Source organism: Notamacropus eugenii, chromosome 4 (assembly GCF_028372415.1).
Source record: "Notamacropus eugenii isolate mMacEug1 chromosome 4, mMacEug1.pri_v2, whole genome shotgun sequence".
Lineage (NCBI taxonomy): Eukaryota > Metazoa > Chordata > Mammalia > Diprotodontia > Macropodidae > Notamacropus > Notamacropus eugenii.
The window spans coordinates 180,366,700-180,389,003 of record NC_092875.1 but is presented as its reverse complement, the minus strand read 5'-3'; positions in this window follow the sequence as shown (position 1 = coordinate 180,389,003).

Genomic DNA, 22,304 nt, shown 5'->3' with positions numbered 1-22,304 from the left:
AGCCTTGAGAGTCTTTTCATTTCTGTGAAGTTCACAATCCCATGATATTTTTAATATAAAGGAAGCAATTATCTATACCCTCCCATCAAAACACAGTTTTCTTTTATAGGAGCAAATTTGCTCAGTGGTGAAGGGCTTTGTAATAGCTCAGCAATCCTTTGGTCATCAGGACAGTAGCAGGGACAGGTGGTTTGATCAAAGAAAACTGACTCCTGAATGTATATGGCATCTGGCATTGGTCTATGCCCAGTCTCTGCCACACCATTTTCCAGTTTTTCCAGCAGTTTTTGTCAAGCAGTTAGTTCTTATCCCAGAAGCTGTGGTCTCTGAGTTTCTCAAACAGTAGACTATTATAGTCATTGACTACTGGGTCATGTATATCCAACCTATTCCACTGATCTACCCGTCTATTTCTTAGCCAGTACCAAGTGGTTTTGATGATTGCTATTTATAATATAATTTAAGATCTGGTATGGGTAAGCCACCTTCACTAGTATTTCTTTTCATTAATTCCCTTGATATTCTGGACCTTTCTTTCTTCCAGGTGAATTTTGATATTTTTTTTTCTAGTTCTATAAAATAGTATTTTGGTAACTTGATTGGTATAGCAACAAATAAGTGAATTAATTTAGGTAGAATTGTCATTTTAATTGTATTAACTTGGCCTGCGCACCAGCAAGTAATGTTTTTCCAATTATTTAGATCTGATCTTATTTCTGTGAAAAGTGTTTTGTAATTATGTTCGTATAGTCCCTGGGTTTGTTTTGGTAGGTAGACTCCCAAATATTTCATAGTGTCTATAATAGCTTTAAATGGGATTTCTCTTTTTATGTCTCTCTATTGGGCTTTCTTAGCAATATATAGAAATGCAGATAATTTATGTGGGATTATTTTGTATCCTGCAACTTTGCTAAAGTTGTTTATTATTTCCAGCACCATTATACTTGATTCTCTAAATATATCATTATATCGTGTGCATTGATAACTTAGTTTCTTCTTTGCCTGTTTTAATTCCTTCAATTTCTTTTTCTTCTCTTATTGCTAAAGCTAACAATTCTAGCACCATATTGAATAATGGTGTTGGTAATAGACACCCTTGTTTCACCACTGATCTTATTGGAAATACATCTAGCTTATACCCATAACATGTAATGTTTGCTGATGGTTATAGGTAGATGCTACTTATTATTTTAAGGAAAGCTCCATTCATTCCCAAACCCTCTAGTATTTTCAATAGGAATGGGTGTTGTATTTTGTCAAAAGCTTTTTCTTCATTTATTGAGATAATCATATTGTTTCTGTTAGTTTTGTTGTTGATAAGATCAGTTATGATATGATAGTTTTCCTAATTTTGAGCCAACTCTGTGTTCCTGGTATAAATCCGATCTGATTAAATTGCATTATTCTCAGGATAAGTTACTGTAATCTTTTTGCTAACATCTTACTGAAAATTTTTGCATCTGTATTCATTAGGTAAATTGGTCTATAATTTCCTTTCTCCATTTTGGCTCTTCTCAGTGCAGGTATCAGTACCATATTAGTATCATAAAAGGAATTTGGAATGAATCCTTTTTGTCAGTTTTCCCAAATACTCTATATAATATTGGAATTAAATGTTCTTTGAATGTTTGATAGAATTCACTTGCAAATCCATCTGGCCCAGGAGATATTTTCCTGGGGAGTTCATTGATGGCTTGCTCAATTACTTTTCTGAGATGGGGGTTATTTAAGTATTTTATTTCCTCTTCTGCTAATATGGACAATTTATATTTTTGTAAATATATATCCATTTCGTTTAGATTGTCAAATTTATGGGCATGCAGTTGTGCAAAAAATTTCTAAGTATTGTTTTAATTTTGTCTTTATTGGAGGTGAATTCACCTTTTTTGTTTTTGATACTGATAATATGATTTTCTTCTTTTTTTACATCAGATCGACCAAAGGTTTATCAATTTTATTGTTTTTTCATAAGACCACCTCTTAGTTGTTTTTTTTTTTTTTTGGTTCAATAGTTTTCTTAATTTCAATTTTATTAATCTCTCCTTTGGTATTCAGTATTTCTAATTTGGCATTTACTGAGGGATTTTAAATTTGTTCTTTTACTAGCTTTTTTCAGTTGCATGCCCAATTCATTGATCTCATCTTTCTCTATTTTATTCATGTAAGCATTCAAACCATATAAAGCTTCACCTAAGAACTGTTTTCTCTGCATCCCATCAGTTTTGTCTCATCATTGTCATTCTCTTGATTGGAGTTTTTGATTGTTTCTATGATTTGTTGCTTTACCCACTCATTCTTTAGGATTAGATTATTTAATTTCTAATTTTATTTTCGCTCTATTTTTCCAAGGTCCTCTATTGCATATAAATTTTATTGCATCATAATCTGAAAAAGAAGCATTGACTACTTTAATGTTTCTGTACTAGATTGTGTGGATTTTTATACCATAGTTCATGGTCAAATTTTGTGTATGTGCCATGTACCACTGAGGAAAAGCTATATTCCTTTCTATTCCCATTCAGTTTTCTCCAGGGGTCTATCATATCTACCTTTTCCTGAATTCTATTCACCTCCTTAACTTCTTTCGTATTTATTTTGAGGTTCAATTTACCAGAGAAGGGGGAGTTATTGACACCACTAGTATAGCTTTGCTTTCTATTTCTTCCTGCAACTCCCTTAACTCCTCTTCTAAGAATTCAGATACTATGCCACTTGGTGCATTTATATTTAGTAAAGATATCATTTCATTGTATATTGTGCCCTTTAGCAAGGTATAGTTTCCTTTTTTATCTCTTTTGATTAGATCTATTTTTGCTTTTGCTTTGTCTGAGATTAGGATTGTTACTTCTGCTTTTTTGTTAATATATCTGAAGCATAATATATTCTGCTCTAGCCTTTTACCTTTACCCTCTATCTATCCCTTTGTTTCAAATGTGTTTCTTGTAAACAATAAATTGTAAATTATGTTTTTAATCCATTCTGCTATTCCTCTCCATTTTATGGGAATGTTTATCCTATTCACATTCAGAGTTATGATTATATCTGTGTCTTTCCCTCCATCCCATTTTCCTCCTGTTTATGCTATTATTTCTCCCTTCTCCTTTCCACTCCTCAAAAGAGTTTTACTTTTGGCCACTACCTCCCTCAGTCTTCCCTCCTTTTTATCAGGCCCCCTCTTTTTTATTCCTATTTACCTTACTACTTCTTTCCTCCCTTCTAACCACTCCCTCCATTTTCTTTCTCCTCTTACTGCTATAGTGCAAGTTAGATCTCTATACATAACTGAGAATTTTATTCCCTCCTTTAAACAAATTCAATGAGAGTAAAGTTCAACAATGCTCATCTTTCTCCCTTCTTTACCTCTACAATAATATGTTTTTGTGCCTCTTCATGTGATCTAATTTACCCTTTTCTGCCTCCTTCCTTCCTCTTCTCCCTTTGAACCCCTTAATTACATTTTATCATCACATCAGTTAATTTACACCCATGCCTTTTATCTATGTATATTCCTTTTAAATGTCATAATGAATAAATAAATTCTTGAGATTAACAAGTATTGTCCTCCTATATAGGGAAATAAACAGTTTGCCCATATTGAATAAGTTTTTTTTTAATCTCCCCCTATTTTACCTTCTTATGTTTCTCTTGAGCCTTGTTTATGAAGATCAAATTTTCTATTGAGCCCTGGTGTTTTCATCAGGAAGGTCTAGAAATCCCTTATTTCACTGAATGATCACCATGTCCTTGTCTGAAAGATTATGATCAAAATTGCTGGGTATCTATTGCTGGGTTTCAGTTGAAGCTCCTTTGCCTTACAGAATATCACATTGCAATCCCTCAGACATTTTCATGTGGAAGCTTCAAGGTCCTGTGTGATCCTGACTGTATTTGAGTTGTTACTTTCTAGATGCTTGCAGTATTTTCCCTTTGACTTGATAATTCTGGATTTGGCAACATTTCTTAGCATTTTCAATTTAGGATCTCTTTCAGGAGGTGATTGACGGATTCTTTCGATACCTGTTTTGCCTTCTGGATCTAGGAACTCAGGGCAAGTTTCCTATATAATTTCTTGGAAGATAGTGTGTAGGCTCTGTTTTTCATTATGGCTTTCCAGTACACCAATAATTCTTAGATTTTATCTTCTGGATATATTTTCTAGTTCAGTTGCTTTTCCAATGAGATATTTTATGTTTTCTTCTATTTTTTCATTCTTCAGATTTTTTTTTTGACTGATTCTTGTTGCCTCATAGAGTTGTTAGTTGTTACATACCCAGTTCTTATTTTTAATGAGTTGCTTTTTCAATTAGCTTTTAAACTTCCTTTTTTAAAGAGTTATTTTCTCCAGTTAGGTTTTGCACCTCCTTACCCATTTGGGCAATTTTACTTTTTAAACTGATTTTAAGCTGATTGTATTTTTTAAAATATTGGTCAATTTTTCTTCTATCTCTTTAACTTGCTTTTTTTAAATCCTTCTTGAACTCCTCCAGACATGCTCTTTGGGCTTGTGACTAGCTCGTTTTCCCTTTTGAGGTTTCATATGAGGATATAATTTAAATACTATCCTCTTCTATGTTCATATTTTGTTCTTCCCTATCCCTGTAATGAGATTCTATGGTATTTGCTTTCCTAATTTTCTTCTTGCTCATGGCAATTGCATTTTTCCTGGCTTTTAAAGTAGATCTCTGCTTCTGGGGCACATGGGGCTCTATCCATGTTTTTTTGTGCTGGGAGCTAGGGTCTTGCTTACTGGCTTTGTGTTCTGTGGCCTCTAGTTCTTTCAACTAGAATCTATATAATGCTGTAGCTTATCTGGTGTTGAACTGGCTGGTGTGTGCCAAAGTCAAGGCCAGGTGAAGTCTTTGTTTTCCCAGGGTTACACTGAAGCTCACAGCATGAAGTGTAAGGGAGGAGTTATCTGGATGCTGAAGGTCTCCTACTCACATAGGGCTGCACTGACCCCACCTATGCTGGTGTCTTCTGAATTCCCCTGGCTGGCTAAGCCATGCCTGGGGTCCTGGTGTTGCCACTTACCACCTCCACCTCCCTGAGGCTCAGGATCTTCTGTTGGTAGGAGAATGAGTACGAAGGAGAAATTCTGGCTGCTTACTCCTTTTGTTCTCTGTAGTCTCTGAGGGTTCTTCATTCCCTCTGGGCTCTTCAGTCTCTTCCAACCCTTGTGGCTTCCTCTGAGAAAGAAGATGGATGATGCAAGTTCAGATTGCTAAAAGAATAAAACTCTAGGAAGATGTCAAGAGGAAAGGTGCTGGAAGTCTCTATCACATCCCTATCCCAAGCTTGCTCCCCTAGAGTCTTTGGGGAATTTCCCTTTAGATGAGATCTGGGCCTCTAACTCTTGCTTGAGCTGTTACCTCTATCCCAATATGAGATCTCGTCTATCTGAGGACAGTAGAATGCCCAAGCTTCTGTCCCTGATCTCCTGTTTCCCATCCTGGTAATATTTCAAATCTCCTCTGAAGAAAAGTAGAGAAAGAAGAGGTTAAAGATCTCTATTCTGCCTCCCTTTTAGCCACTCAACATCCCTATCCTACATGTAGGGGATGACCTTCTTATACTAGGAAACAGAAAAGCTAATACTTGCAAGAGCCCTTTCCCCGAAACTTTCTAGTTAGGATATTTTGGGTAAATTACAAACTTCTCCGTACCAATGTCTTTATCAGCAAAATGGTGAGGCGATACTATTCCTGTGTAACTTACAAAGTTGGGTTTTGGATTGATTTGGCAAATGTATTTAATTATTGTTTAACTTTTAAATAAAGACATTAAATAAACATTTCTATTTAAGTAAACTATGAATTTATAAATTATTTTAATTAAAATTCTGTGAAATAAAATTTTATTTTTAATTAATCATTATAAACTCATGCATATGTGTATATATATATATATATAATATTCTTTTAAGATTTGTAAAGCACTTTACAATGTCTTATTTGAGCTTAAAACACTAAAAATGTTTTGTAATCTTCAAATACTATATAAAAACTTACGATTTATTCTTCTGGATGGTAGGAATATTTTTATGTTTATTTTTGTTTCCTCTCTGGTATAAAACAAAGAATCTTTTCCAAAGTAGATACTCAATATTGGTAGTTCAAGAAAGAAATGAGCATGTCTGCCTCTATCTGACAGATATATAGATTTTAATTTTACTTAAGGCTGAATCAGCAAACTCAATTTTTAAGATGAACCGTTATTTACATTTCTATTCATGTCTTTTTTTTTTTAACACATAATGAAGTATTTGTAGTAGGCTGATATTGTTGATTGAATTGTTCTATTTTATTTTATTTTCATTTTTAAAAACACCTTTTCACTGCCCCATGGCATACCAAGGAGGACCTGAGACTTGACTTTGATGATGTTTATCTTTGAATGACCACTTTATAGGGGACAAAAAATTAAAATTAGATTAATTATTCAAATTCTATGCCAGGAAAAAAGAATGTTAGAGTTAGAATTGGCTTGAGTTGAAGTGATTTACCCTAATTCATAGGTAGTAAATAGCAAAAATGGAATTCCAACCCTGGGCCTCTAATTTCAGAAACAGTGCTCTTGTGTTATATTCCTTGTAAACACCTAGAAAGTTTAATATATTCAGTAAAATGGACATCCAATTAATTTGCTGGCTTTTGGAATCTAGGATAATACACAGATTGACTTTGGAAACTACACATAAAGTGTGACCTGCATTTAAGGCAGAGGACTTAAGATATTGTTTTCTTTCTTTAATATTGCTCTCCCACTAAGCCTGGAAAATGAATCCTACCAAATTATTAACCAAGTCATCCATTATCCAAGAAGAAATTGAGAACTGGGAAGCAATAATTGAAAACTAGCTGAAAAGAGGGTTGGAATGGGGGAAGGGAAGTGATGAACTGTGACTCCTTGTTCAAGTCAATGAATCATACAATCTAGAAGCAAGCTTTCCAATGTTGCAGATTAACATTTCCTGAGACATTAAGTCAAGTCATACTGTACAAGGCTTGATTGCTAGATGTAATCAAAACCAGGCCTGCTGTTTGGACCAGTTTGTTCCAGCTAGAGTGAGCACTATTATTGCCTACTCTTGCTTTTCCTGGTTTCCATCAGATTTACTGGCTAGGAAAACAAATGTCATCTGCGACAGAGGGAAAAGTAGGCTAAGTAGAAGCTTGTTATGGATTTGACCCCATTTCAATCATACCTTCCCTATATCACAAATGCACTCCTGAGAGTAAGCATCAATGTTATGCAAATCTAATTGCAAAAGTAATAAACAGAAACCTACATGGATGTTTCTCATGGAGTTAAGCCTGTTAACATCAAATTGAAAGTTGCATAAAAATGTAATCTCTCATTGAATCAATGGTAACACAGTTCATTTAGAAATGTGTAATTTGGGGAGGGCAAGGTTTAGGCCAGTGAGGGGGATATTGGAACAAGCCATTTCCAGTTTTCTGTGGTCTAAGTAAAGACATCTACTAGTCCATGCTACATATAAAAATGAAGCATTGTCTCATACCATTTGAAGAAGTTTGTTCAAGCTCCCAACCTATCCACTTCCTTAAAACAAGCTGGTCTTTATGATCTAGTGGGAAACTTGATAGATATAGAGGAAAAAAAACCTGGGTTCAAATTCAGATACTCATATGATCATATGATCTTGGAATAATTATTTAAGTTCTCTGAGTCTGAGTTTCTTTATCATTGGGAAAATAGTAATTTAATAATTACCTTGCTGGATCATTGTGAAGAAAGCAATACAAAAATGTGCATTATTACTATGAAATAAAATATAAAAATTAGAAAATAGCCATTTTATTGATTAAAATCAAAACATTTATTAAATGTAATGTGGCAACTGTGGCAAACACAATTCCAAGTGTTGTCGTAAGTCCTAGATTTAGATTGATCTGGACATGAAAGGGAATATGAAATCATCTAGTTCAACCCCCTCATTTTATAGATGAAGGAATAGAGGGATAGAAAGTTTAAAAGACTTTCTTAAAGTAACAAAAAGATTAAATAACGGAGGTGAGATTTGATTCTGGGCTGTCTTGTTTCAGAATCAGTATTCTTTATCTATTACACTTTTTCATGAAGTTGTTAAAGTTCTTGTCCTTTATATTATCACAGCACTTCCAAAACAAGAGTACACACATGTGCACATGCGCACACACACACACATACACACACACACAATCCATTCTCTCTCAGTTGAAAACTGAGGAAAAAAATCATTCAACTCATTCTTTTGTCTAGACTCAATGCAGTTCAATTCAGTGTGACTACAAAAACAAAGTCTTTATTCTCAGGAAATTCACTTCAAGTGAAGGACACTCCATGTAAAGAGGTAAGTCAAAACAAAGTAAATATAAATTAATAGAGGGACAACTGAGTATAATAGATGGTAAGCTAGCCTTAGAGTCAAGAACACCAGAATTCACACCTTAACTCCAATGTATAGTCATTATATGACCATCTCTCAATATTTCCACATTGTTTGCTAAAATTGCAAATTGAAAATAATTTGCTGATCTGCACAAATGGAGGAAGTTTCCATACTAGGTATACTGGGAGTTTCCACCAATAAACCTGCCCTCCCTTCTCCCTCAAAAAGTCATTTCATGGGTGTTCACATAGATAGCAAATAACTGCTTGTTTTACTGTGAACCTTAGTTAATCAGTCAACTGATAGATTTTAAGTACACTCTAGGTAAATGTGGTTATTTACTACCATTTTATAAGGGAGAAGAATGATCATGATCAGTATAAAAAATATATTGTTAATGAAGAAGAATCTATATTATTTCTTTTATCTTGAAGAGAGGAAATCATGGTCCTTAAACCTTTAGGAGAAATCAACCTGCTTTCCCCCCTTTTTTAATTCTTCACTTTGACAAATTTAAAATAGAAATCTGGATGAAAGTTTGGATAAATCCTCATATAATGCTGTATTTTCATAGTTGAGAAGGACTAAACTACTGTGATGAGAACATTGTTTTCTGCCCCACTAGAGTAGCCCAAATCACTGCAACTTTCTTTTCGGGAAGCTCTAAAGTTAGCTTCCTGCCATAACCACTCATTTTCAATCTGTGTTACCTGGAAAGGCATAACTTGAAATACTCACCACAAAAAAGTCACCTTATTCAAATATGAGGATCAGGAGTGTGGAAGTTGTGTTCAATCATGAGCTCTTAGAACACATTTCAGGGCCAAAAAAAATCAGATTCTGTATAGTTCAGTCCTTTGGGTCTAGATCATGGCTACACTAGTAGATTGAATATTAACTTATTTTTTAATTTTAACAGGTCAGATTCTCGTTTACTGACTGACTCATGAGGTGTCCTGGTAATGAGGTGATACAGTATCATTAAAATACTACAAGATTAGGAGTTAGCAGACCTGGATTTTTGCTCTATTTCTGCCCTGTGATCTTGGTTTTATGATTTGACCTTCAGTTTCCTCTTCTGTATATTAAGAGGGATTGGAAATGTTGAAATCTAAGTTCTTTTCTGATTAGAACACTGTATTATTTCACATCTCTATGAAAATTAAGTACTTTTCTCACAGCCACCCAAAGAATTTTGTTGTTGTGTTATTCACTTGTTTCAGTCATATGCAACTATCTGTGTTTCTTAACAAAGATACTAGTGTAGTTTTCCATTTCCTTCTCCAGCTTATTTTACAGATGAGGAAAGTGAGGCAAGCAGGGTTACAGTACTTGCCCAAAGGACACAGACAGTAAGTGTTGAGGCTAGATTAAAACTCATGAAGATAAGTCTTCCTGACATCAATCCCTTGACCCTATCCACTGTGCCTCCTAGCTGCCTCATCCAAAGAGCTAGATCATATTAATATTATAGTACATTCATTTTGCAGAGCAACTGAGGGTCATACAGGGTGTGTGTTTTGTGTAGTTACACTGAAAACAAGCATAAAAGGAAAAGATTACATCCAGGTCTCTTTACGCCAAATCCTACATTACTGTAATATAAGAATAATTGGTCTTTAGGTATATTTTGAAATGATGCCCCCTTTTCCCCCAAAAAACAACACCAATAAGAGTAGATATCAGTACTAGGATAACTCCAGGGGAATGCGAACTTTCCTCTTCAGAGAGGCTTTTACCACAGAATACCAATACCTTAGCTACATTGGTATAGACTGCTAATGTTTCTGCCAGTATAAAAGAGATAGAGAGAATCACAGATCAAATGACTGGAAGGACCTCAGAGGCCATCCAATATTAATCCCATTATTTTTCAGTTGAGGAAATTAAGACGTGAGTAATTTGATATGATTTACTTACTCCAAAGTCACACCCAAAGTCAAACATCAAAGGTGGGATTTGAACTCGCTTCATCTCAGCTCAGCCACAATGCTCAGATTATTTCTCCAAGCTCAGGTCAGTGCTCTACAAAGTGTCTAGTCTTCCTTGTCTGTTCACTAGGGAGCAGTATCAGGGCCCACAAGAAAACAAACACAGCTGAATGAACTCAATGACGGTGGACATGAGTCACAGTGGATTCCTTTTGAGGTATGCCTCCTTCCTTTGAAGAACAATCAGAACAGTCTCATAGAATGAAGAAATATTACCTTTCATTTATCTATACTTTCTAGTTGAATCTCAAGTGTCAGGAACTCATATGAAGACCAGTAGTATGGAATGCTTCAATATTTTCAGTTAAAAGTATTACCTCCCATGGTGAAGTGGGAAATCTTCCTATCCCCCCTGGTTCTTGGCCATGCTTTCCCATAAATTCTTCAGCGAGGTACTACCAAATGCACTGGAAGATTTCCTAGAGACAGAAAATGGAACTGATTTGTCAGAATTTTCATAGTGCCTGATCTTACCATCAAAACCATTAGATTTAGACTAAAAAACCTTGGATATAGTATAGAAAGGAGAGCCAATGACTCTTAATGTAATAACAAGGTGGGGAGAGCAACCTACTAGACCAATATAATTATATAAAGAAGACATCAGTCCTGGAGTTGACCAAAAATATGGCAGAGTTGTCAAACTGGGCAGTCAAATAAGAATTATTTCACTTATAGTATTTCTTCATCTCTATTTAAAAAAAGCAATAATAACAAAAAGCATTCACAACTTTGAGGTGGAGGTCATGGTGCAGTAAGTTAAGATGCATGGCTGGAATCATGACAATTTAAGTTCAAGTACCAACTTGTTACTTGATATCACTTGGTAATGACTTTGAGTAAATTACTTAGCCTCTAAATGTATGTCTCAGGTAACTGTCTAAATCATATAACAGAAAAAGATCTGTATTGGTAAAGAGGGTTTCCTCACTGGGGGTTCACTATAAATAGAGAAAATCTTCAGGAAAATGATCTATACATGTATTGAAAATGTGAGAAGGCAATAGGTAGGCAGAATTTTTCAAACTTTTTTTAACAGATATCACAGTCATACAACATTCTAGGGAGGGAAAGCAGCAAATCAAATATCTCTCCTTGTTTATTGTTTGATGTCCAGTCACACATTTTCCTTACCTAACAAATATCCCACAATTTTCAAACATAAATTGCTGTTACTTGTATTTAGGAAGAATGACATAATGACCATAGTCTAACACTGTAAAAATAAACCTCCTTTCATATGAAGTCTCTGTTCTTTCCTCACAATCTGAGGCATGAGAACTTTGGTGCTGTGTACCAATGGAGCGGTTTCCATAGACTGTTCATGTGTAGGAGTGTGTGCGTGTGTGTGTGTGTGTGTGTGTGTGTGTGTGTGTGTGTGTGTGTAGGAGGAGAGAGAGAGAGAGAGAGAGAGAGAGAGAGAGAGAGAGAGAGAGAGAGAGAGAGAGATTGTTTCTCATAGTACTAGCTACTTCATTATCCATCCATATGGACCTGGTCCACCCCTCAGAAATAATGGTGGGGAAGACTGGATCAACATTTTATCCTCAAAATTGGTAGAGGACAGAATAAATGTCAAATCTTCTTTAAAATGGCAGGAGATTTCAAATGAGTTTACTGGAACTATTAATACTAAAGCTTCAGTATCATTATGGATTCTCCTCTGTAAAGTAACTCCACAGACCAGATTTCCAATGAATGCACTTTCATTTTGTAATATTTGTGAATCACATTTCTCAGTATATTTGCTGACTTAATTTTCAGCTTTGGTAGTACATTTTAGAATATGTGGACCTGATAAAAAAACATATGGGAGTCAGAAGATCTGGGTTTAAATCTTGGGTCTAACTTTTTTTATTTATGCTAGCCTAAGAAACTCACTTAAGCTCTGAAAGCCTTGATTTCTTTATCAAATAGAGATGATAATTCCTCCAAATATTTCACAAGATTATGTTGAAGAAAGTGCTTTGCAAAACTCAAGACACCATAGAAAAATGTGCTCTCAACATTATTTAGTCAAATGTCTTCCTTTAGGAGAATATTAGTGTCCTTACTTCCACTTCTAATGACTTTAATATGCCTGACTTTCTGTGAAAAGATTAAAGTTTCCATTAGTTCCATTTTTATTTTTCTGAACTTGAGAAACAGTTTTGTCAGTGCATTCTTTCCCAATTACCGAAGCATTGTGAACTTTCTCTTATTGATGCTGTTCTGGAGCACACTTGCAGAGTTATTAGTATTCTTCACGGCCGTGTGTTGTCTGCTGGGGCAATTATCTTACTTTAATTTGGGTCACTAATGATATTATGTGAGACTTTGATGATGGTGTAATTTCTTTTGATGTTGTTGCTGTTACTGGATACATCGGCTGGTCTTGGAACCATAAAGCACAGAATTCTATACCCACCAAGGGAAGGAAGGGAGGAGAGAGATGAGGATCATGGAGGAGGCAAGAGAACTGATGAGGTGATGGGAGGAGGGAGAACGAGAGGGCCTCTTCAAATGACAATGATGTGGTATAGAGGAGCTTGCAGCATTGCTTTGCCTATCAGGATTTTGCCTGCACTACTTTGCTTTTCTCTCAGCATGACTACTGAAAGCTGGGAGCTCACACTATGAGGCTTGGTGTCCTGTCAGGTTTGAAATTATTTCCGACAGACTACCAAAACAATTGGTCCCTCACTTCACTGGCTTTTACACTAGTTGAAGTCTAATTCATAAGATAGATCATTCGCTTCAGTGGTCACATCCCTGATACTTCCTCAGCCTCTGTGTTCACTGTTCTTTTTTCAGGTCCATTCAGAGCCCCAAACCCCCTCTCTCCCCCATGGATGACCTCTGGAAGGAACAACTAGAGGGGGATTTTTATTATTCAGTAACTGTCCCCTCTGTAACACTGAGATCCCTTGACCCCATTTTTACATTTTTAAATTGTATGGTAAGCCAGGGTATTTAGCTGAAATTCATGCTTCCTGATTTTAAGTGCTTTTTAATGAAAATTAGCTCTTGAGTATTTCTGCTCAGCTTAATTCCTACCTTTCTGCATGAGGAGTGAGCAATGACTTTGATTTCACCTACAAGAGTAATGTCCAAGGCAACCTTGGTTTCATGCTACTGAAATGGACAGGGCCATTCAGATGGGAATCAGTAGAAAGGTCGTTGCTAACTTGATTCCCAGTCTTCTAGAAGGACATGATGTTTGATTAAGAAAACATCTACAATCTCATGGACCTACATAGGAAAGAAGAAATAAAACAGTTGAAGTGATACTTAATAGATTACACATTCCATCTGGCCTGAAAAATGTAAGTTCCCATCTTTCCTAAAAGCAACAAACTGTAACAGAGAGTAAACCAAGATCTGAAAACTTTCCTTCATCCCAACTCCCACCCATAATCATATGATTATGAGCTCTCTTGACCACTACCAGGCACATATCAGTTCAGTTAGCTTGAAAGCTATTGTGAAAGTCATTTTTCCTCTACTGCTGGAGCTGTAGAACCCAGAAAATCAGTCAAAAAATATTTTTTTTTACCATGTACCACTGACTGTGCCATACTCTGACTATTTGTCTAATTAAGTGCTACTTTTGGGAAACCAAGGCAAGTAGTACAACCAATTGTTTCCATAATTGGTCTATTTGCTATCATGAAAAATGTTTTATCAGTAGATAGACAAGCATAAGAAGTCACCAAAATCAATAAACCAGCGATCAATGAAGGTAAGAACACAAACTCTTTGGGAAAGAACTAACTATTTGACATAACTATTTAACTATTTAATCTCTGGAGAAAGTTAAAAGTAGTTTGGCAGAAATTGTATTTAGATCAATATCTTGAACCATATACTACAATGAAGTCAAACGAAATATGAAATACGAAATACTTTGTTAAAAATAGCAGGGCACTAGATCAAATACCTTCTATACCTGGGACTAGAGGAGAATTACTACTCAAATAAGAAATAGAGGACAACACAATAAAAACATTTCAATTGATTGAATTTTAAAAACTATCACCCAAATAAAATCAAGGAAGCAAGGATAAGAAGGCAAATTGTTGTGTGTGGGAAAATAGTCTTTACATAAATTAGCTCTGATGAGGGCCTGATGTCAAGTACCTTTGGGAACACAAATATATATGACCAAGAGCTATTATTGAATGGATATATGTTCAACAGATGTTACCAAACAGTACTCAGAAGATTTGTAAACTATTATTGACATTATAAAATATTGTTCCAAGTCAATAATAATCAGAAAAATGCAAATCAAAATAACTTTGAGGTTTTAGCACACTCCCATCAAATTGGCAAGGAAAACAAAACATTAAATAGTTAATTTTGGAAGAAGTACATAATGACTAGCACATTGTTGTACTATAGGCAAAATTATAAGTTGCTCTAACCATTATGGAAGGTAATTTGAAAGTGTGCTAAAAGAAAAAGACCAAAATGCCCATATCCTTTGAATTAAACATCCTATAGTGAGGCACATATCTCAAGGACTTCAAAGATATGAAGGCTATGGGGAAATGGCCTTTTTATAATATATTTTTTTTTGGAGAGAGATTTTTGTAGTATCAAAACATTAGGAAAAATGTAGATGCACATTGGAGAATAACTAACTACACTGCAGTCCCATAATGGAGCATCATTCTGGTGTAAGAAATGAAAATTATGAAGAATTAAGAGGAAAGATGGGAAACTTAAATGAAAGGAAGCTGTGTCATAAGTAGAGATGAAAAATCTATACACAATGCCAATAACAATGTAAATGAAAAGAAGAAAGATTAAAAAAATGAGACTGAAATCTGTGCAATAATAATGACTAAGCTTGTTCCTAAGTTGGGGGAAGTTTAAGAAGTCATTTTCCTTCTCAATCATAAGAAATAGGGGACTACAGATGGGGAGGATTTAATATACAATCTAGCCAGTCAATGGATTTGCTAGTTTTATGTAGCTATTTATTTTTCTCTTTTCCTACTTAAAGATTTTTTTTAAAAGTTAGCTTTCAGGGCAGGGGATGGGATAAGGAAATGAATTGACATAAAAATAAATAAGTAAAATAAAAAAAAAAAACATGATTCTACTTTCTGAAGTAATCTATTAGTCATGTCAATTTATCTATTGAATGTGTACCTGTAGTACCAATGGGATTTTCACAGTGCCTACAATGGCCATGAATATCCCAGTGCAATTCTGAATCGTGAAATACAAGAGACTCTCCACATGCAAGACAGAAAGCCAAATCCATCATAGTAACAAAAAAATCTATGTACAACAACAACGCAGAGGAAGACACCATCCCCAAGCCTTCCCCTCTCCTCGGGTTCCCACAAACTATATCCATTAAGCAAATCACAAACAGGCTCCCTTAATCAAAATCACAAGTAAGCTCTTTCACTCATGCTAGCCAGCAGCTTTCTTGCCTGCATCCTTCCTAACTCTGACTGCTCTCATGACCATATTTCCTCTCAGCTCTGTTCTAGCTCTACCTCTTCATGTTCCACCCTTCCTGACCCACCCTTCCTGTCCCATCTATTTAGCAAACTCCTCCCACCATAGGCTCCATGTGATGCAGATTTCAATGTGACCCTGGCAAGTCACATGGGCCTATTAATGAATGGGAAAGATCTTCCCATTTAAATTACCATTACAGTCCCTTATAAAGGCAAAGATCATAGGATCCTTGATTTAGAGTTAGAAGAAATTTAGTAAAGGATCAAGCTGTGATGCAGAAAAGCTAAATGATTCACCCAACTGCCTAATGCAGGATTCAAACCTTGCATTCCTGATTCCAAGTCCAATTTCCTCCACAATAAGTTGTCGTATCTCTTACTGGAGTGTGTTTCTGTCTTCCAGAAGTTCAAATAAATGAATATATTTAAACATATTTTAGAATAGTTGGGATCCATGACAATTTATTAGCTTTTTTAAATTCTATTTTGTGTGTATATTTGTATATGCTTGTGTGTGTATACATATTATTTTCCCTCCTAATTCTTCCATCCTAATTCAGATATATCTGAGCCCATTCAATATGTAAAGTCATAGAATGCAAAATAAAGATTAGGAAATATAAGTCCTAAGATTAGAAGTGATATTAAAAATTCAATACTAAGTTAGGAAAACTATAATTTGAAACTCTTGTTGGCCTCAGTTTGTTCATTTATAAAGTAGGAGTTGGGACTAGATTATCTTTAGTATTCTGTATTGTCCTTATGATCTCTCCACAATTTTCCCAATTATATAAGAATCCAATAAACTACTTCCAAAATTGTGTTTAAAATGGATGCATCCAACAAAGTCTTGGACAGATTTCCATTTCTCAAAGACATACTCCCAAATAGAACAGAACTGTGACTAAAACTCCCAAATAAAACCCTAGATAGATCAAATGCCATTGCTGCAAAACAGATAATAATACATGTGGTAGATGATGAAGAAGAATATAGTGTGTGAAACAAGTTCACTATATAATACTGTACAAAATATACAATAAACCTTTGCCAAGTGCCTACAAGGCAAGAAACATTGGACTATGTGCCTGTGTAATATAAAGTATAGTTAAGATAAAGCTCTATGAGAAAAGAATTCAGAATGTATTTGCAAGGTGTTTTTGCAGATTTATGGTGGCCAGTTTTCCAATTTCATACTTTCTGTCATGAGGTAATGGTAACAATAGATGTCTCTTCTTTGCAGTGAAAGTGGTAAGGACCTTGTATTGCCTTAGACTAGGTTTAGAAGAACATTAGTGCCCAAATTTGGCAAGGTTACTAAATCTACCCAATGCTCAGTGGACGGAAGGTTCCAGTGTCAGAATGGTTTCTCTGTTTTGCTTAGCAAAGCTCCTTTAATATTTAACGCTTGATTTCACCTGTCAATTCAACAAATGCAAATGTCCATGTATGCAATACAATAATTGTATGTATGTACACACCAATACTTCAATATCATTATGTCTAATTACTTAAAAGTCATTCAGGGATGGGCAAATTGTGTTTGCAATTTTTTAAAAAAATACCACATAAAGAAATTTTAAGGCAGGCATCTTGGAAAGAAACAAAATGCTCCTCTTTCCTTGGAAACTTAATCATGAATTAGAAGCAGTCTAGGGGTTGGACATGAAGGAAATAATCCCTGCATTCTGAGATTTAAGGATAATGTATCTGCAGATGAAAATTAGAGTTTAACATGACAACACAGATTGAAAAAAGTGTTCAGGTTACTTTAATCAGTCAGGGACAGGTCAAAGGATATAATACAGAGCTTTTGTTTTTCTAACCTCAGGTATATTGTGATTATTTCTCTTTTGCATTCCTTTGACAGTTTCCTCAGATGATTCTAATATCTAATAATTCTAATACAATCTTTATATTTACAGGTGACAGACACTGCATAAGGAATAAAAGAGAACATTGGCCTAGAGATACCAGTTTGCTTTTATGAAACCTTGTTTAAACAGAGCAACCAAATTCCAGCTGTGCACTACTTAAATTTCTCCTTAAATGAAATTGGCAGAGGGAGAATAGGATCCAATTAACAAGAGTTTCCTCTCCTTGCATCTGATAAGTTAACATCTGTGCCTTTGGAGAAAGGCAGTCTATTTTTTGGTAGCATTTTCCCTATTCATTACCTCCCCTTTAGTACAAATAGCTGACTCCAACAATGCCTCAAAGCCACAGGAATCTATTAAATAGGCGGTAGTTGGACATCACCTGAAATCTCTCCATGGAGAGAGTGGGACAACAACGTGAAAGAAGAAATCAAACAAAAATAAAAAAGTTTAAAATTGTGAATAAAACAACTTTATTATAATTTACAAATAATACTTTTATATTCTATTTTCAGGTACATAACTCAAATGTCCGTGTACCCACAATGATCTTCTCCATTGATCTGTCACAGTGCTTGACATTTCCCAAAGCTAAATTTTAACTAGTTTTTAGATCTATTTAGTATGTGTTTTGGAGTCCTTGTGAAACCTGGTAATGCATATGGAAACCTCAGAACAAAGTAGACATGATGTTTTTTAACAATTGAGGGGAATAATAAATATCAGAGGTTAGTGAAAAATAAAGAAATTTTTTCTCTATATATGTTCATGGACACCCTGAAATCTAACCACAGACATAGGATAAGATCTCCTAGAGTAATTCCTTTAGATTGAGATATGGTCTCCAGAAAACTACTATGAAATGCAATTACTTTACCTGTGAAGGGTAATGTATGAATCCATTATCACTGGCAAAGATTTCAGAAAAGATCTTTGTTTTAGATGTTAACTTGAAATCAGGAGAGAGACCAAGGCTTTGAATAGAGAGAATGTGGTTAGAATTTAAAAAAGAGAGAGTCAGGAGGGAAAAAATTCAGAACATTCTTCACATTCTTCCATCCACTTCCATTGGTTCAGATACCCAGTGTCTCTTTCTTGACACATGTATACATATACACACATACAATTTATATTTGCATATGTTTCTTAATATAGAAATACATGATCTACGGAAATATAAGAAGCACATACACATGCAATCAAACATACATGCACAGATGTGTGTGCGTGTGTGTGTGCCTGTGTGCTTTCTCCCCATTAGAAGGTGAGCTCTTCGAGGACAAAAGCCAATTGTTTTTGTGATTCTTTGTATTTTCACAGCATAGCACAATGCTTGGCACATATGGAGTTAAGCACTTAATAAATGTTTGTTGACTGGCTATTGATGGATTGACTTCTCCTACTGAAGAAGTTTGTCAAGGGCTATCTTGATCATCAGCTGCTACAGATTAAGAAAATGAAACCTAGGGGGAAAAAAGGTAACATATTCAAAATAGCATAAGCAATGAATGATGAAGCTAAGTACAAAACAGTTTGGCTCTCTGTTTTATATGTTTATCTTTTCCTCCAGTTCAAATAACTGTCATTAATCACTAATTTTATGCAAACAACTCTGCCAAGTCCTGGAGATTCAAAGTAAAACAATTTAATTTGATTCACATAAATTCAATAAGTGTCAAACACTTAATATTTGCACCTGACAATGACAGGATTGAAAGTTCTTTGTCTTAAGGTGCTTACATTCTTTCTTGTATTGCCTTATCTTGTTATTAAGAACTAGTTTCTAATCCTTCCTCTGACATCTCCTAGTTCATTGTTGTTTGATTGTGTGTGTATATATACACAGCATATATATATATATATATACACACACACATGCATATATACACATATACACATATATGTGTATATATACATATGTGTATGCATATATATAAGTTGTTGCATGTCAAAATAAGTTAATTTAATGATGCCTAAAGTAACTCTATGAAAATAAATTTCAGAACTGTTGTTTATCTGCATTAGTGGAAAGAGTTTCCACAATATGGAATTCCTATACAGAAGTCACATTCCATCCCCCAACCTCTCTCTGCACCCCCCAAAAAGAAAAAAAAACTTTTTGCAATATTTTCTCAGCACATTCTAAAATATTAAATGCACAGAATACATTTACAGATGCTTCCATATGAAACCTGCTTCTTCAGGTTCTATACTGCAATGGGATACTGTCTTATAATTATCTATTTTAGATCCCTAAAACCTCTCAGAGAGAATACATGATGGAGTTTCTTTATGCAAAATTCTGTAAATGATAATGTTCATCTTAGACACCGGTTATTTCAGAAGATGTCAGGGATTCTGACTTTTGTCCTAATTCTATTGACAGGAGATGTTCTAATTTTAGGTTCTTTAATGACATAATTTTATAGTATAGACACTGGCTTCAGATTAAATTGAGCATAATACGTGGTGGAATTTTCTTTAGTGATCAGTTCTAAAGGTCATGTTTACAATGCCCACAGGATTATAAAACAAATAGAACAGAAAAAGAGACAATAGCACATCTAAAAGGTGTTCTGCCAAGAAACAGTCTTTCTGAATTGTGAAATTCTCAAGACCCAGTTCATGAGAACAATAGAAACTTATAGAAGCAGAAGTTTGGGACATCAATTTACCAATTGATGAGTCGTTTCAATTGATCCCTCAAGCAATATGGAAAAGTAGTATATCATTATGAAATCAGGAAGCATCATTTCATGTACTAATCCAACAGTCCAGTATTTCACCAAATTGTAAATGAGGAAGACAAATATTATAGCAGTAGAAGGTATTATCATCAGAACCACTTTGAATAAATGGAACTAAAGTTCCAGAATAATAATCCTCAACAAATCTTCATCAGAAACTGATGAATTGCCTATCTCATCTTCATTATCCTCATCATGATCATTTATGTGAAAAATGAAAAATTGATGAGCACCGTCATAATCAAAGAGAATAAATGTTTCCCTGTTAAAGTGAATGCATAATCTTTCCAGAAATAAAATAACAATATTCTTTCATTATTAAATTTTGATTATAGTGATATCAACCCTCATCTCAACCTCTAAGTGAGATCAACAATGAAGACAAAAACATGTTTTGTCTTAGTGTGGATAATGGAGCTAATGAAATTTCATCTCTATCAACAACAAATGAAGAAAAAAAAACCCTGGGTCAAGGGAAGTAAATCAAACTTTATTTCCAATGGACCTCAATCCTATATTTCTCTAAATGATTTTAACATATTTCAAATATGGAAAACAAAAAAGAAATATGTACATATGTATATGTATATTATGCATATGTCACATTAGACTATCTTCAAAAAGCTGACTGAGCAGTCACCACAAACCACAAAGAGTTGTTTACTTCATTAGGTAAAGGGCATATTGTACTTCTCTGGAAATATTAGACTTCACAGGTATTATTATTCATTGGTTAAGCAGAAACTAAATTAATGGGCAATTATACTTTCCCGGTTCAGCATTTGTAGCATTTGTAGTCCAATAATGATTTAACTATATCTTTTTTTCTTTAAAAAGGTTCTAAAGTTTCAGAATTCATGATAGCAATGATGCACAGAAAGAAAAGGGAGGGAGAGTCAAAGACAACTCACTAGATAATACGGGGCAAAATGATTCATGTTTTGTAACTTAGATTTTGGAGGTCCTGAAAATTTCCAAATCCTTTATTTCCCCTTCCTTAACTTTAGGATCACAAATTAGCAACAGAGGAAGCTGGTAAGTGGGATTAAATTCACCAGCGGCAGTCTCATGACATGAAGATAATACTGATACAATCTGGATAGCAGATGACACTTGCCCATAGTTATCAAAGAAATGGAAGCATCTAAAATTAAAAAAAAAAATGGAGAACTTCGTGTTCAAAGAAAAATCTTTGGACCTTAAGAAGGTCCTCTTCTGGTTTCTTTGCTGTGCAGACTATAGTTGAAGGAAGGGTCAAACAATCACAAGAATCTGTAACACTGCAAACCAAATATAGTAACATCTCAAAAAGGGGGGGGGGTGAGAAAGAAAGGTGTGACTGATTGAACAGCTTATGACTCTTCCTTTCTCCTTTTCTCTTTTTCTCCTCCCCTCAACAAGATTAAGAGTGTCAGACATTGACATAAGTCTAGGAGAACTGACCCGTAAAGTAATTAGAAGAGGAATTCCCCCTTTTAACCCCTCCTGCCTGTCTCAGGGCTGGATCAGATGAAAGACTCCTCTGTTTACTTCCTGATCTGTCTAATTTCTGTAACAAGGACCATCCCAGCTTCATATCCCAGCAGCTGCTATGACTGAAACTCAAGAGGCAGCCCCAGGCACCATAGCACCTTCTCAAAGCTGACCTACCTGAATGGATTAACTTTTCCCAGCACAGGTGGTGATTTCACAGGAGGCCAAACTTTTTACACTTATAGGAGAAATGACTTGAAACATCAAGCTAATGTGATCATGGGGAGTTTTATCCTTCCATCAGCTCTGTTGTATTATGACCCACTCCTTTCAAATTCAGGGATAGGCCTGGGGAAAAAGTAGGG